Below are 14,419 nucleotides of genomic sequence, written 5' to 3'. Positions count from 1 at the left end.
TGTGTAATGTTACATGACTCAATCATTAATATACAGATAGTGTGGGGTTTTTAGCAAGATGCTTTCCCCGTGATACATACTGTGTTAATGTGTGAATGCTCTTGATGTTTTATTGTTATTGATGCTGCTATATTCTTGATCAACGTAGAGGAGCTTATGTATTGTGTATGTTTTCCGCATTAGTACATGATCAGGATAATCTCCATTGAATATGTGTTAAATTATTCAAAATTTCTACATGGTATCAGAGCTAGATAATTGTAGAAAAAGTTTCTACATGGTATCGGAGCAGCTTGATTTGTAGAAGAGATTTTTATAGGATATCAAGCGAGGGTTGATCGGAAGCAGTTGAGTTGGTTGCTGGTGGAATTCGAATTTGCAGCAGTGTTTTCTTAGTGACAACGCAGCAATGTCTTTCAACAGATTGCGATTGGAGTATGCTCTTAAGGGCAGCTCAAACTATATTACATGGAAGGACAGGATGGAGGCAGTATTGGATGATAATGGGCTGAAGGAATTCATAGATACGGATATCCCAAAGCCTACTGATGCTACTCAAGCTGATGCTTGGCAAAAGAAGATCGCAAAATGTCGAAGAATTCTGTTGGAGGGCGTGAAGGATCACATTGTGTCCAGCCTCCATGGAAAGGCTACTCCATATTTGATGTGGAAATCATTAACAGAATTATTCCAAAGCAAGAGCGATCAGAGAAAGCTGGCGCTCAAAGATAAACTCAGAAACATCAAATGCGAGAAGGGAGACAGTATTCCCAAGTATCTCACGAAGTTCACTCAGTGTCGAGATGAGCTGGGAAGTGTGGGGGTTACTGTCGATGATGAGGACTTGGTGAGATTGGCTCTCCTTGGTCTTCCGAAGAGTTGGCATTCCTATCAGGACTCTGTCAATGGTCGGGAGAAGTTGCCAAGATGGGAAAGACTATGGTCAGATCTTGTGCAGGAGGAGATCAGGCGGAGTACCAGGGACGGATCTTCGTCAAAGGGAGCTGATGAAGAGAATTGTGCTTTGGCTGCCAAAGCAAAGAAAGGGAAGAGCAAGAAAGCTTCTCAGTCTGGTGCGAAAGGCAAGAAGCAGGATATGTCCAAAGTGAAGTGTTTTCACTGTCACCAGCATGGACACTATGCCACAAATTGTCCGCAGAAGAAGAAGAACAAGCAAGCTGCTGGATTTGCAGGGGGAGAGGCTTTAGCTTCTCAGTTTGAGCTTGATTTTTCATTGATCGCATGCTTGGTTTCAAGTGTGATGGGATCAGTGTGGTTCCTGGACAGTGGTGCGTCTTTTCACATGATGGGAGATAGAGATTTGTTCTCTGATCTGGAGGACAAAGATCTTGGAGTGCACATCGAGATGGGCGATGATGGTAGATACAGTGCGACCGGTATCGGTACCATTTCCTTTGAGAGGGAGTCTGGTAAACCCTTTGTATTGAAGGAAGTCATGCATGTTCCAAGATTGAAGAAGAATCTCATCTCATTGGCGATGTTAGAAGACAAGGGGTATGATGTTGTTTTTAGCGAGGGAAAGGCCTTCCTGCGCAGCAAGACAACTGGTGAGACCCGGAAGATAGGGGTTCGAGTGAGGAACCTTTATCAGTTGCATGTAGATGGATGCGCAGCAATGGCAGGCAAGGCAGAAGGATTGGTGAGCCAGGATGATGGCGAGTTGTGGCACAGGAGATTGGGTCACCTTCACCATGGAGCCTTGAAGATACTGCAGCAGATCACTACAGGGCTTCCTAAAGGCACACTTGCGCAGTCAGATCAATGCAAGGGGTGTACTTTGGGGAAGTTTGTGAAAGCCACCTTTCATGAGAAGGATAGTTGCGCCACGACGATCCTTGAGAGAATTCACACAGACGTGTGTGGACCTTTCTCAGTTGCTTCGACAACAAAACACAAGTATTATGTGATTTTTGTTGATGATTTCTCTCGTAAGTGCTGGATCTTCTTCATGCAGAAGAAGAGCGAGACATATTCAAAGTTCTGTGAATTCAAAGCACTGGTCGAGAAGGAGTCGGGGAAGAAGGTGAAGGCTCTTAGGAGCGATAATGGTGGTGAATACATCTCGGACGAGTTCAAGGATTTCTGCAAGGCAGAAGGGATTCGTAGAGAGTTCATAACTCCCCATAACCCACAGCAGAACAGGGTAGCTGAGCGGAAGAACAGAACGATTGTGGGTGCTGCACGGGTAATGTTGCATGATCAGGGCCTACCCCTTCACTTGTGGGCAGAAGCATGCAATACAACAGTTTATGTGCAGAACCGTTGTCCTCATAGGATACTTGGCATGAGTACACCCGAGGAGGCTTATTCTGGTAAGAAGCCTGATCTTTCTCATTTGAGGATTTTTGGTGCTAACGTTTACATGCATGTGACGAAGGATGCCAGAAAGAAGTTGGAGCCGACTGCAGAGGTTGGGATATTTGTTGGGTACACTGATACGCCCCACAACTATCATGTGTATTTGCCAGACAGTGGTAAAACTGTTGTGCGACGGGATATAAAATTTCAGGAGGAGAAAGCCATGAAGTGTTCGCTTGAGAGGGAGCTACACTTGCATGCAGATGAGGAGCTATTAGTTCCTAAGGATGAGCTTCAGGACATGGATCAGCCACAAGATGAGGTTCATGGAGTGGAAGAGACCACTCATGCAGCGCCAACCATCAGAGGGCGAAAGCGCTTGACAGAAGCTGAGCGACTGGCTCAAGATGCAGAGAAAGTTGTAGGACCACCTACAGCCCAACGCAGGCAGAGACAGTCACCTGATCGGTACACTGGATACATGGCTCTTATGAGCAAGTGTGTTGTGACTGAGCCATCCTCTTTCGAGGAAGCTGTGGAGGATCCCGCATGGGTAGACGCCATGGTGGAAGAGTATGATTCTATTGTCAGAAACAGTGCATGGGAGATTGTTCCTAGACCGGAAGGGAAATCAGTGGTGGGTTCGAGATGGATCTACAAAGTTAAGCAGGCAGCTGACGGGAGTGTGGAGAAGTACAAGGCAAGATTTGTTGCCCGAGGCTTTTCACAGATTGAGGGGATCGATTATGAGGAGACCTTTGCACCTGTCGCAAGGTATTCTTCCATACGGACGATTCTTGCTCTCTCAGCGCAGATGGGATGGCACATTCATCAGATGGATGTGAAGACTACGTTCCTCAACGGAGTCATTGAGGAGGAGGTGTACATTGAGCAACCCGAAGGCTTTGAAGTCTTCAGCAGTGAGTCGCATGTGTGCAGGCTCAAGAGAGCGCTGTATGGGTTGAAGCAAGCACCACGTGCTTGGTACACACGGATAGACAGCTATTTCACAGGACTTGGATTCTCCAAGAGCGAGGCGGATCCGAACCTATACCAGATTGTGGTGGAGGGTAAGTTGCTTATCATTGTACTGTATGTTGATGATTTGATTCTAACGGGTGATGAGCTGTTGATACTGTCATGCAAGAAGGATCTTGCTACAGAGTTTGAGATGAAGGACTTGGGCCTCCTTCACTATTTCCTAGGATTGGAAATATGGCAGCGCAATGGTGGACTGTTTGTTTCTCAGGGCAAGTATGCTCGGGAGATACTGGAGAAGTTCAACATGCATGGCTGCAAGCCTGTTGATACTCCTCTTCCTGGAGGTTGGAGGAAGGAGGATGCAACTTCGGGAGAAGAAGTGGATGCCACTGTTTATCGATAGTTGGTGGGGTCGCTGATGTATTTGGTCAATACACGACCTGATATATGCTATGCAGTTAACCAGCTTTCACAAGCTATGGTTAAGCCTACCAAGCTCTTCTGGAAGGCGCGCAAGCATGTATTGCGCTACTTGAGAGGCACATCGGGATATGGTTTGTGGTACAGATAGGAGGATGAGGTGAAGCTATGTGGCTTCACGGATGCAGATTGGGTAGGGAGCCCAACAGACAGAAAGAGCACATCAGGAGGGGTCTTCAGTATCGGATCAACAACAGTTTCTTGGTACAGCAGGAAGCAGAGATCCGTGGCACTCAGTTCAGCGGAGGCCGAGTATATGGCAGCAAGTTTGGCTACATGCGAGGCTATATGGATGAGGAAGATCCTGGTTGGTTTGTTCGGTTCTCATTTGGATCCTACTGTGATTTACTGTGATAACCAGAGTTACATTAAACTCTCAGTTAATCTTGTATTTCATGATAGATCTAAACATATTGACATCAGGTACCATCATATCAGAGATTGTGTGCAGCGGAGGATCATGTTACTTTCGTACATTCCAACAGAGGATCAGGATGCTGATATTCTGACGAAGGCTCTCACCAGGAGAAAATTCGAGTACCACCGAGGTAGGATAGGGGTTGCTGATAATCCATATCTTGTCGAGAGGGAGTGTTGAGATTGCAACAAGATGATGGAGCTTAGTGAAAAGAGTCGCCTTCACTAAGTGGGCCCGCAGGCTATTTTTGGCGCAAGTCTATTTTTAGACTATGTCTATTTTTAGACATATGGATCATGTCTATGTTTATGGATGATTGATCAAGTTGGGAAAAATAGATGGACTTCTATTTTTGATGAAAGTGTGAGTGATCACAGTGTGAGTGATCAAGTCTATTTTTAGACTGGCTGTCAAAAATAGAAAAGTCAAATATTATTATCTCACAATAATATTTAGACTATAAACTTAATCTTATTCTCTTGGAGCACTTCAGTTTGAGCTACAGAAGTGGCACATGCAGCTGTCAGAAGGAAATTCGTTTTTCTTATGAGTCAGTTGAGTTGTTGCATGCATGACTTCAGTTAGAACTCAAGTGAGTTGAGTTTAGTGGACTGGAGGTACAGTTGATGGAGTTGTGTTCAGTTTGACTTAGTTAAACTGGTTGTAGTTAGTCTAACTGCAGATAGACTAATGATGAGTTGTTAAACTAATTATTAACTCATAATACAACTAAAGAATACATCAGTTAACTCAGTTGCATGTCAGTGCATGTCAGTGCATGTTCAGTTCAACAGGGACAGGTGGTAGAGAATCAGATTGCTATCAGTTGTGACTATAGTTGTGCACCAGATCTTGCACAATCAAGGGATTGAGTATGCCAATGAGTTTGCTCACGTATTTTCCCGCATTTTAAGCCTTTTCTCACGTCCAACAAAGTGTGAGTGACTATTTTGCAGGTGAAAATCGAGTTTGGGAAGCAATTCTCATCAGTTCTTGAGCAGGTATTGAGCAGTGGAGGCAGGCAAGCAATGGAAGAGATTTGGAGATCAGATCTGAGCTGTATTGTGTGTAATAGAGGTGGAGATACTTGTGAGAAGTATTATGCTGTGTAATGTTACATGACTCAATCATTAATATACAGATAGTGTGGGGTTTTTAGCGAGATGCTTTCCCCGTGATACATACTGTGTTAATGTGTGAATGCTCTTGATGTTTTATTGTTATTGATGCTGCTATATTCTTGATCAACGTAGAGGAGCTTATGTATTGTGTATGTTTTCCGCATTAGTACATGATCAGGATAATCTCCATTGAATATGTGTTAAATTATTCAAAATTTCTACAGATGAGGCTCATCATCACCCGTCTATTGAAAATTTTTCTTATCCTCTGAGAAACTTAGTTAATATCCATGTCCTTCATGGCTCTGGTAGCCTCTTTGACATCCCATGCCTCTGTTGTGGTATCTTCTTCTTGTTCATAGAAACCTACTTTCTTCTCTAATTCTTCCCACTGCCTCTTTTCTTATTCTTTCTTTCTCCCTTTTAGCATCCATAGGAGTAGTGGTGGACTGAGCTTTAGGCCTATCCAATTGATCTTCAACCATTTCATTGATTGCTTATACATAGGTGTCCTTTTGAGTGCCTCTCTCAACCTTTGAGGGTAGTAATATTCTCTTATCTTCAAGTTGTGTGGCAATGTGTTCCATCTTTTTAAGTAGGCATGTATACTATCATCTCCAAGGAGCCTAAACATATCCTCCAAATGTGAAATTTATTGCTCTTGGGCAATAAGATATCTAGGTGCTAGCTGAGGATAATTTGAAATCAAATTATGGGCGATGATTAGGGCCATGGGATTTGATTGTTCAACTTTGATGAAAAGAGGTTCATTTTGCTCTCTGGCCAATATTATTTTCATCTCTACAGCTCTTGACTCCTCATGGTTCATGCATGATGCCAAAGCCATTAATTGTAGATCTCCTAGATTGGTGTTAGGGTCCCAAACATTCATTTCTGTGAGGGCCATGTTGTGCAAATAAAACTCGGCCATTTTGGCCCTATCCTCTAGTGTACTTCGATCACAAAGATCAATAAATTGCCTATAGTCCTGAAATGGCATGGTGCCTCTTTGTGCTAGTGTTTTAATCTGAAACTGTAGCCATTGTTCTTTGAGGTTAAGAGCATAAGATTTAGCTCTATTCCTACACTGGATGGCCTCCAAGGAGAGGTTGGCCATACATGCTAGTTGGTTCTCTCTTTCTTACAGCTGTCCCCTCATCCATGCATTTTCTCTCTCAATTTGACCTCTCATTATTACTTCTTTGTCCCTTAAGCCACTTAGCTCTATACCGATTTCTTTGAGTTTCTCATCCATGTGCCCAATCTCTTCCACCCCCTTTGATTTGGAAATATGCATCCATTGGTGGGTTCTAACCCTTTCCTTCTCAAGTTTGAAAACAATCAGATGGAAAATTTTTGAGGTATTTCCCTGCATCCTTCAATAAAACAGTAATAGGAGTCTAGGTTAGGTTGGGGGCTTCGTTCCCTTTTTTCTGGGTCTTCTTCTTTTGTTTCTTGCTACTCCCCTACCTTGCTTTCCAATTTTTGTGCTTCTTGTAGTTTCAACAGTGTATCCTGTAGGACTGTTTTTTCTTCCTGTAGGTTTTGTTGTGGATCCTGTAGGATGGACTTACCCTTTGAGGAAGTTGACCTAGTACTAGCACTCCTTACATAGGTGATAGGTGACTTAGGGGAAGGCATTTTGTCTCTTTGTGTAGGGGAATCTTCAATATCAATAGGAATTTTTGTTGATATTTGTGGCTTCCCTTGTTTAATTCTTGTGCTCTTTCTTATTCTAAAATATAGTGGGGTTTGCCTCCTCCTCACTGACAGAAGGACTAACATCATAAGTGAGGGTTTTGATGTCATCCTCTACTGGAAAGTCTCTGAAGACTGACCATGTTATAGGGATTCTGAGGTTTTGGAGGGCATATTCAATGAGGATCCTAATCAACCCATGGTGAGCCAATTTTTGGGAATTCCCTTCTGTTATCACTGAAAATTCTGTTGCCAAAATTTTTTAGCCTAGATTAAAGGACAAGGCGTTTTCGCAGCGCATGAATCCTTTTTAGCAGTTTCACAGCGCTACCTATTAGGTGATTTCGTAGCGTGCTACGAAATTGGGGATTTGCTCGAGTTTTCAGTGGAGGCCCAAATCCTAGCATGCCTATTGCACACTGGCTACAACTGCTGTGGATGAGGTTGATGTGCTTAAAGGTCTAATGTCAGATCTTTCAGATAAGATTGAAGATCTCAAGGCGATGATGTCAACTCCACCGTGGTCTGAGGTTCTTCAGGCTCTTTATAATGATAAGAGCGTTTCTCAGGATTAAAATGCTTGTATAAGTGTGAATTCCTCTCATGAAGTAGAAGTTGCGACAAACAATGGTTTTGATCAGCTTAGTCTACCAGCCGTCCCTTCCAGTGGTAATGTAACGCATCTTGGTGTGGTTGGGAGAGGTGTGAAATGTGCAACGCCGGTTTCAGTTGATGTCTCAGAACCAGAAACAAATCATTAAGTGGACACCCAAGGCCCTGGCTGTGTTACTCAAAGGTAAAACCAAGATCCTCGAGAAGAAGGTAAGGACATTTATTGAGACTAATTTCCTATATTTACAGGAGAATAAGATAGATGGATACTTAGATTGCCTTTATAACCTTTCTAAGCCATTTAGTCTTGTCAAAAAGATCCTCCATACATACGAAGAACAATACCGAGTACTAGAGACTGTGCAACCACTGAAAGTGCTTTATATGTATATCGCATTCCTTGGTGATATCTCCAGAAATTATGATATGGCCTGCAGTTCATTCGTGAAGTATCTTCGAAAAGTAGAAGTGGATCTTTCCAAGCCAATATTTGGGAACACCAGGTCTCAATTTGATTATTTGCAGCAATGGAAGAAGATGCAATTGGCCGTTTCGCTCAGATGTTTCTAGATGGACATTCTGTCCCAGGGTGTTAGTCCCAAACAAGAAGGGTTCGGAAATAGCTTGGCGGAAGTGGTGTGTGAATCTGCAGGTTGATCCGTCAGGAAGGCTTTTTCTTTGATGGTTTTTATTATCCGCGAGCTCCAGAGTTATACGCTCCAGATGAGACAGATCCTCTGTTATGGCGATTTACTGGAAGCGGTTTTTAAAGGTTCCTGTAGTAATTACAGTTGATGCAAAATAGTAGAATGGCGGATTTATGATAGCTACGACCTGTGAAGGAGGAAGGGAATGTAACATCTATTCACGATTCTGTCATTACTAATAATAAGGGTGAGAGTGAAACTTCCACCGACACTGAAGTTGAGACGAATTTTCCAGTTGTACAGCCTCCTTTAAAAAGGCTGAGGCGAGGTCCACCACGTGTTAGTGCCCAAGGAAGAGCAAGATAAGATGTGGGAAAACAAAAAGGGGCAGTGATCTGGAGGCGTGTCTAATGCTGGACTTCTGTCATCTATTTGCTGGGTTTAATTTTGGTCACTTTATCGGCCTCTGTGAGGAGTTTGCATCGCTCTGGGATTTTCTTCTTCTCAATCTACTTGGTTGTTTTGGGGCAAGGAGGCCACAAACCCTGTCTACAAGCATTTGGTGCAGATCAATTTGAAGACGGCGATCCGGTAGAGAAAAAGTATAAAAGTTCATTCTTCAACTATTGGTATTGGGGTATTTGCTTTGGTACTCTTCTAGGAGTCACTGTACTCTTGTATATTCAGGACAATGTTGGATGGGGTCTGGGATTTGGCATTCCCGCCGTGACAATGGCGATGGCACTGTTTACCTTCTTGTGTGGGACAAGATTTTACCGACATAAACTGCCCATTGGTAGTCCTCTCACTCGAATTGTTCATGTCTTTGTTGCAACGTTTCATAGGTGGAATGTTTCTCCTCCTTTTCAAGAAGAAATGAAAGTAGCTGCCGCTGCAGAAAGAGAAGGTTTGAAGTTTGGGTCGAGAAGACGGTATTTGCCTACTGATCAGTTTAAGTTTCTTGACAAAGCCACAGTTGAAGATGAATTAGACTATGAATGCAAAACAACCCATAATTGGCGACTATGCACAGTCCAAGACGTTGAAGAGGTGAAAGCTATTCTTGGGCTGTCACCGATCTGGGTGTCATGTTTGACATTTGGGATTGTCTTTTCACAATCTGCAACCTTTTTCACAAAACAGGGCGCCACAATGGATAGAAAGATTGGAAAACATTTTGAGATCCCTCCTGCAAGCTTACAGAGTTTTATTGACCTGTCTATTATTCTACTGTTGCCTATATATGACCGCATCTTTGTTCCGATTGCAAGAAACTTGACAGGGAATGAACGAGGTATAACTCTTCTGCAGAGGATAGGCACTGGCATGTTTATCTCCACTCTGTCAATGATTGTTGCTGCGTTGACAGAGATTAGAAGAATCAAGGCAGCAAAGGATAATGGACTCATAGATATGCCCAAGGCAACAATTCCATTGAGCATTTCCCTGTTGCTTCCACAATATATATTATTTGGCATAGCTGATGTATTTACGATGGTAGGAATGCAGGAGTACTTTTATGATCAGATGCCAGACTCTACGAAATCCCTGGGTATAGCTGTGTATTTGAGTGTTTTAGGAATTGGTAGTTTCCTGAGTAGCATACTTATTTCAGTTATTGAGAAGCTAAAGATGAAAAACAGAGGTACGCTGGAATTTAACAATAGAGAGAGTGAAATTTCTGCATCCACAGATAACACACTCAAGTTGTGGGATCTTACAAAAGCCAATATTTCTAGGTTATCCAATAATGTCTGTACTCTGACCTATACTGATCATACCAATGAGAAGAATTTTGTGGAGTTTTCGGTCATGGATGGATATGTTGCATGTGGTTCAGAGATCAATTCTGTTTTTGCCTACTACAAATCTCTGCCTATGCCTATGGGATCACATAGATTTGGATTTGAAGACCCTGTATCTAGTCAAGAAATGGAAGATGATAGTAGTCAATTTGTTTCAAGTGTATGCTGGAGAGGGAAATCAGAAATAATGGTGACTGTAAATTCCACTGGCAATATTCAGTTGATAAAGATTTTGGGTTGAAACTGTGTTTTTTAAATCACACAGCAGTTTCGTAGCGCGCTACGAAACTGCTGTAGGTGATGTTTTCAATGCAGAATAAACAGTTTGACCGGGAATGTTAGAAGAGAGACACCTGTACATCAATACAGCCTACAGCTCATCTGGAGACATGGTGTTTGGTAGCAGCGTTCCATACTTTGAGTTATTAAAGAGTTGGGAACATGCTGCTACATTTTCGGAGGATGGTAGGAGACAGGGACCTTAAAAATAGGTGTTTTGATCCTGATGATAAATGATCCATCAACGCTTACAGGTATCCAAAGTCAGCGTTCTTTGCATCTGTAGCTCAATCATCTTGAGCCTAACCAACAAAAGACAGCTGTCAAAGATCAAGAAAGGAATCAGGCATACGAGGAGATGAAGTTAGAGTTTTAGTGTGTTTAGGACTCTATGTATTTACAGCGCAATACCTTTTGTAGTTAATAGGTTTGTTTAAAATAGATAAGGATAGTTAATAGGAACCTTCGATGCTCCCCTCATGCTGGAGGAGGTAGCTCGAGGTTGTTAAGTTTGTTTTCCTATATATAGTGAAAACTCTGATGTAATGAGGGTGGGAGATTTATGAAAAAACAAAGTTTTTATCAGCTTATGTAAAAGACTTTTTGACAGTAATAAAAGGATTACTTTTTCTTCCCAAGATTCATCATGTGTTCAATGCTCAGAATATGTGTGGTTTTGTCATTATCCTTTATATATTTTACAGCTCACTAAATATGCAATCACTCTGAATTCACCTAGTTCTCAGACTTCCTGTGTATATTTATGGGTTGAGGTTCTTTCTGAGAGATGTTTTGAGTGTTAAACATTATATGCCTTGGCTTCTATGATTGAGTGGTTTATAGTTTACTGCAGAAGTATTTGACTCCATGAGCCCAATGGAAAAGATGTTATTTTGTTGTTCCAACCAGCTTGTTTTCATAAAATGTTTGAAGAGTTAGCCATATTTTCTTGTTAATAATTCCTATCACAAATCTGTGAGAGAGCCCTCTCTGACTAAGGAGGCTAACCTTCATCTAAAGCCTGGTCTGAAGTAGTTACATAAAATCTAACTGGTAGCAGCCATCAGTACATGATTTTGTGATAACACCTTCCTTCACTTTGTTGCTAGAGTCTATGAGTGATTGCATCAACAAGTAGGGTATAGTGAGTCTTTGGTGAACTAGTGTTTCTACCCCAAATCTTAATTCTTCAAGGATCCTGGAATGATAGCCATAAACAACACTATATCTACCCTCACATGAGATATATTTGATGAGTTGGTAGCCTACCTCACTCCATGGGTATGGCATATTGTCCATCCTTCATTTTTTTCCTCAGTGGGTTCTTCACCTTCTAAAAAGAATTTCCTTTTTTCCACTTGACTATCTCCTTTGTCTTATTTTCTCCATGGAATTCCTAGCAAAAGTTTCGTGACCCTACTGATGAGCTTTGGGGTGAGATGTATAATGAGGCCTCTAACTAAAACAGTGGCATGCATTCTTTTGTGTGGAGTGAGGGAGTGAGAAAATTCTTGAGCCACTTCATCATCATACCCTGTGAATTTTTCGAAAAACCCCATCCAATTGTGTCTTCTAAAGATTTCAAGCACCTAGGGCTATTGTATCCTCACAGTGTTTGTGTGATCTCTCCTATTAAACCATCCTATCATCTTATTGGTGAATCTTGACGAGAAAATGAGAGGGTTGACACAATTTTTTAAAAAGCAGGAGCAAACCAGAGTTGACTATTTATGTAATTCAACTCTCACAGTTGCTAAATTCACTACATTTTAGAGTATTTCTGGTTCATTTTCTTGTAAATGGGGATGGAATTGTAGAGCCTACCTCTCTATAATGGTGGCAGTGGAAAATTCCCATGATATCCCCTCTTGAACTCTTCTTTGCCTATCATGTAGACTGCCTCTAAGTATGCTGTAGACTGCCTCTGTGTATCCTGTAGACTATATCCTGTAGGAATTCCGTGCAAAATGATGGATCCTTTCTTTTGTTGGGTGGCCAAAGTTATGAGAATGACTTGAGTGAGGGAGTTTCGAGGAGGTGAAATGCATGAATGCATGGGAATGATGTTTTATTTCCCTTTATGATTGTTGGGCATGGAATCCCCCCGCATCATGTTTTTGGATGCAAAGCCCAAGTTTTGGGTAACATTGTTGTAAAGACTCCGTGAATTGCGAGCGTGGAGTGAAAATTGTATGTTAGAGTCATAGGGTTGTCCGCCCTAAGTTATGAATGTAGTGTTGGCCTACCCATGGTCTACGGACCATGGGATTGTATGAATATAGCCTCACTCTAAGTTGTAAAGGGGAATAAAATGAGAAAGATAGAATCTAATGGATAGAATGATATAGCGATGAATAAAAGAAGAGTCTAAGTGTCTTGGGTCATAGTAGTAGGAAGAGGCTCCGCAGCTGAGTGTGCAGAGGCCTAGTAGAGTCCACAGCTGAGTGTGCGGACCCCTACAGTTGAGTGCACAAGACAGAGTCGAGTCTGTAACCAAGGAAGAAGAATAATAAAGAGAAGTTCGATTCCAAATATTGTGTATCTGTTTTGAGTTATTATGTGGTTGATATCTTTTATAATTATACTGTTTTATTTATCGTGCGCGCTTGTATGAATAAAACATTGTTAAGCATAACTAAGCACAGGTAGATAAGCTAAGGTGATTAGCTTATATTGGGTTGACAGTAAGGGATTGGGTAACAACGTTAATCAAGCCATGAGTAGGGTTGAGTGAATGCAGCATCACAGGGTACGAAGTACTGATAAGTGTACACACAGGGTGAAACTGCGAACCACCGAAAACCATCAGACATCTCTAGGGTACGGAAACCTGGTTCTAGCACCCTCCCATACTGCTTCGGGTGATACCTCAGTCTGCCTTTGGGGACTGTTGCCGAAAGGGCTAGTAGTACCAAGATTTGTTTGGCTAAATCACCTCCAAACCTGGGCCAGGCCGCAACAAGCCAACAAATGGTTTCGTTGTTGGGACCGGGATCTACATAAGGGATGTCTGATGTCGTGTCACTGGAATCTGAGCAAGAAGGAAATTTAAGGGTGGCTGGACAAAAAAATTCATGAGTTTGCAGCGCAGGAGAATCAGAATCTGTGAGTATCAAAGGAACATTGGTTGAAGCGCTACTTATATACTAAAATCCACAAATTTTTCTTTGCATCCTTCCCCTCTGAGTTGTATGAGTGGATTGTGAAGCTAGCAGACAGTCAACGAAGGTGTAGGCTTGACAAACCAATTGTGTGGACTCCTGAATTGTTGTACAGACTAGAAGCTTCAGAAGAGAAGCTTGTACATGCTGTGGACCACTAGCTCCATCGAATTATAGGAGGATTTATCACTGTGTTCACGGTAGACACAACAGTCAGTTACAGCGAGGTGAAATGATGCTTCCTCGAAGGACTGCGAGGTAACTACATTAAATATTTGAACACTTGGATTAAAATGCTACTGTGTGAAAAAAGGGTTATGTGAATAAATTGATGTTTGGGGCAACACAAAGTGGGAGGACTTATAGAAATGAAAGTAGCGAATAATTACAGACTAGTCCCATGATTTCACCTCCACAGGGGAGCAAGGAGAATCTCACGAGAGTTTCACTGAGGAGCACGATCAGTCTGATAAGACACCCAATTCTGTGCATACCACCCCCATCTACACCACCATCGGTTTCACCATATTCACCTCCAACTTCACCCACACCACCTCTGCCACCACCACAATTTAATATGGAGAGCGCAATAAAGTTACCGGTATTAGGGGGAGTAGGAAACAAGGATCCGGACCAATTTTGGTTCATGGAAAATGCTGTATGGGAAGCATAAGGAGTCACAGATGATAATATCAAGAAGGCAATAGTGGTTAGCACATTGCAGGATTGCATGTTGACATCGTACATTAAGCATTCTAATGATCATCCAAACGTGGGGATCGCAGATATCTAGGCCATGCTGAATAAGGAATTTAGTAGGCCAAAACTAGAAACACAGTCGATTATCGGGTTTAAGGAAATTGCGATGCTTCCAGGTGAGACCCCCTAGGAGTTTGAT

The 14,419-nt window shown here is 42.2% G+C and overlaps 1 pseudogene; it reads left to right on the top strand.

The window, feature by feature from the left end:
• Nucleotides 1-8,866: 8,866 nt before the first annotated feature.
• LOC149188197 (protein NRT1/ PTR FAMILY 5.4 pseudogene) lies at nucleotides 8,867-10,322 on the top strand (annotated as a pseudogene).
• The last annotated feature ends 4,097 nt before the right edge of the window (nucleotides 10,323-14,419 follow it).

Source organism: Pinus tabuliformis, chromosome 3_1, assembly GCF_031772625.1.
Source record: "Pinus tabuliformis cultivar Carrire ecotype Pingquan chromosome 3_1, CPIR1, whole genome shotgun sequence".
Classification (NCBI taxonomy): domain Eukaryota; kingdom Viridiplantae; phylum Streptophyta; class Pinopsida; order Pinales; family Pinaceae; genus Pinus; species Pinus tabuliformis.
This window is presented reverse-complemented; position numbering and strand designations above follow the sequence as displayed.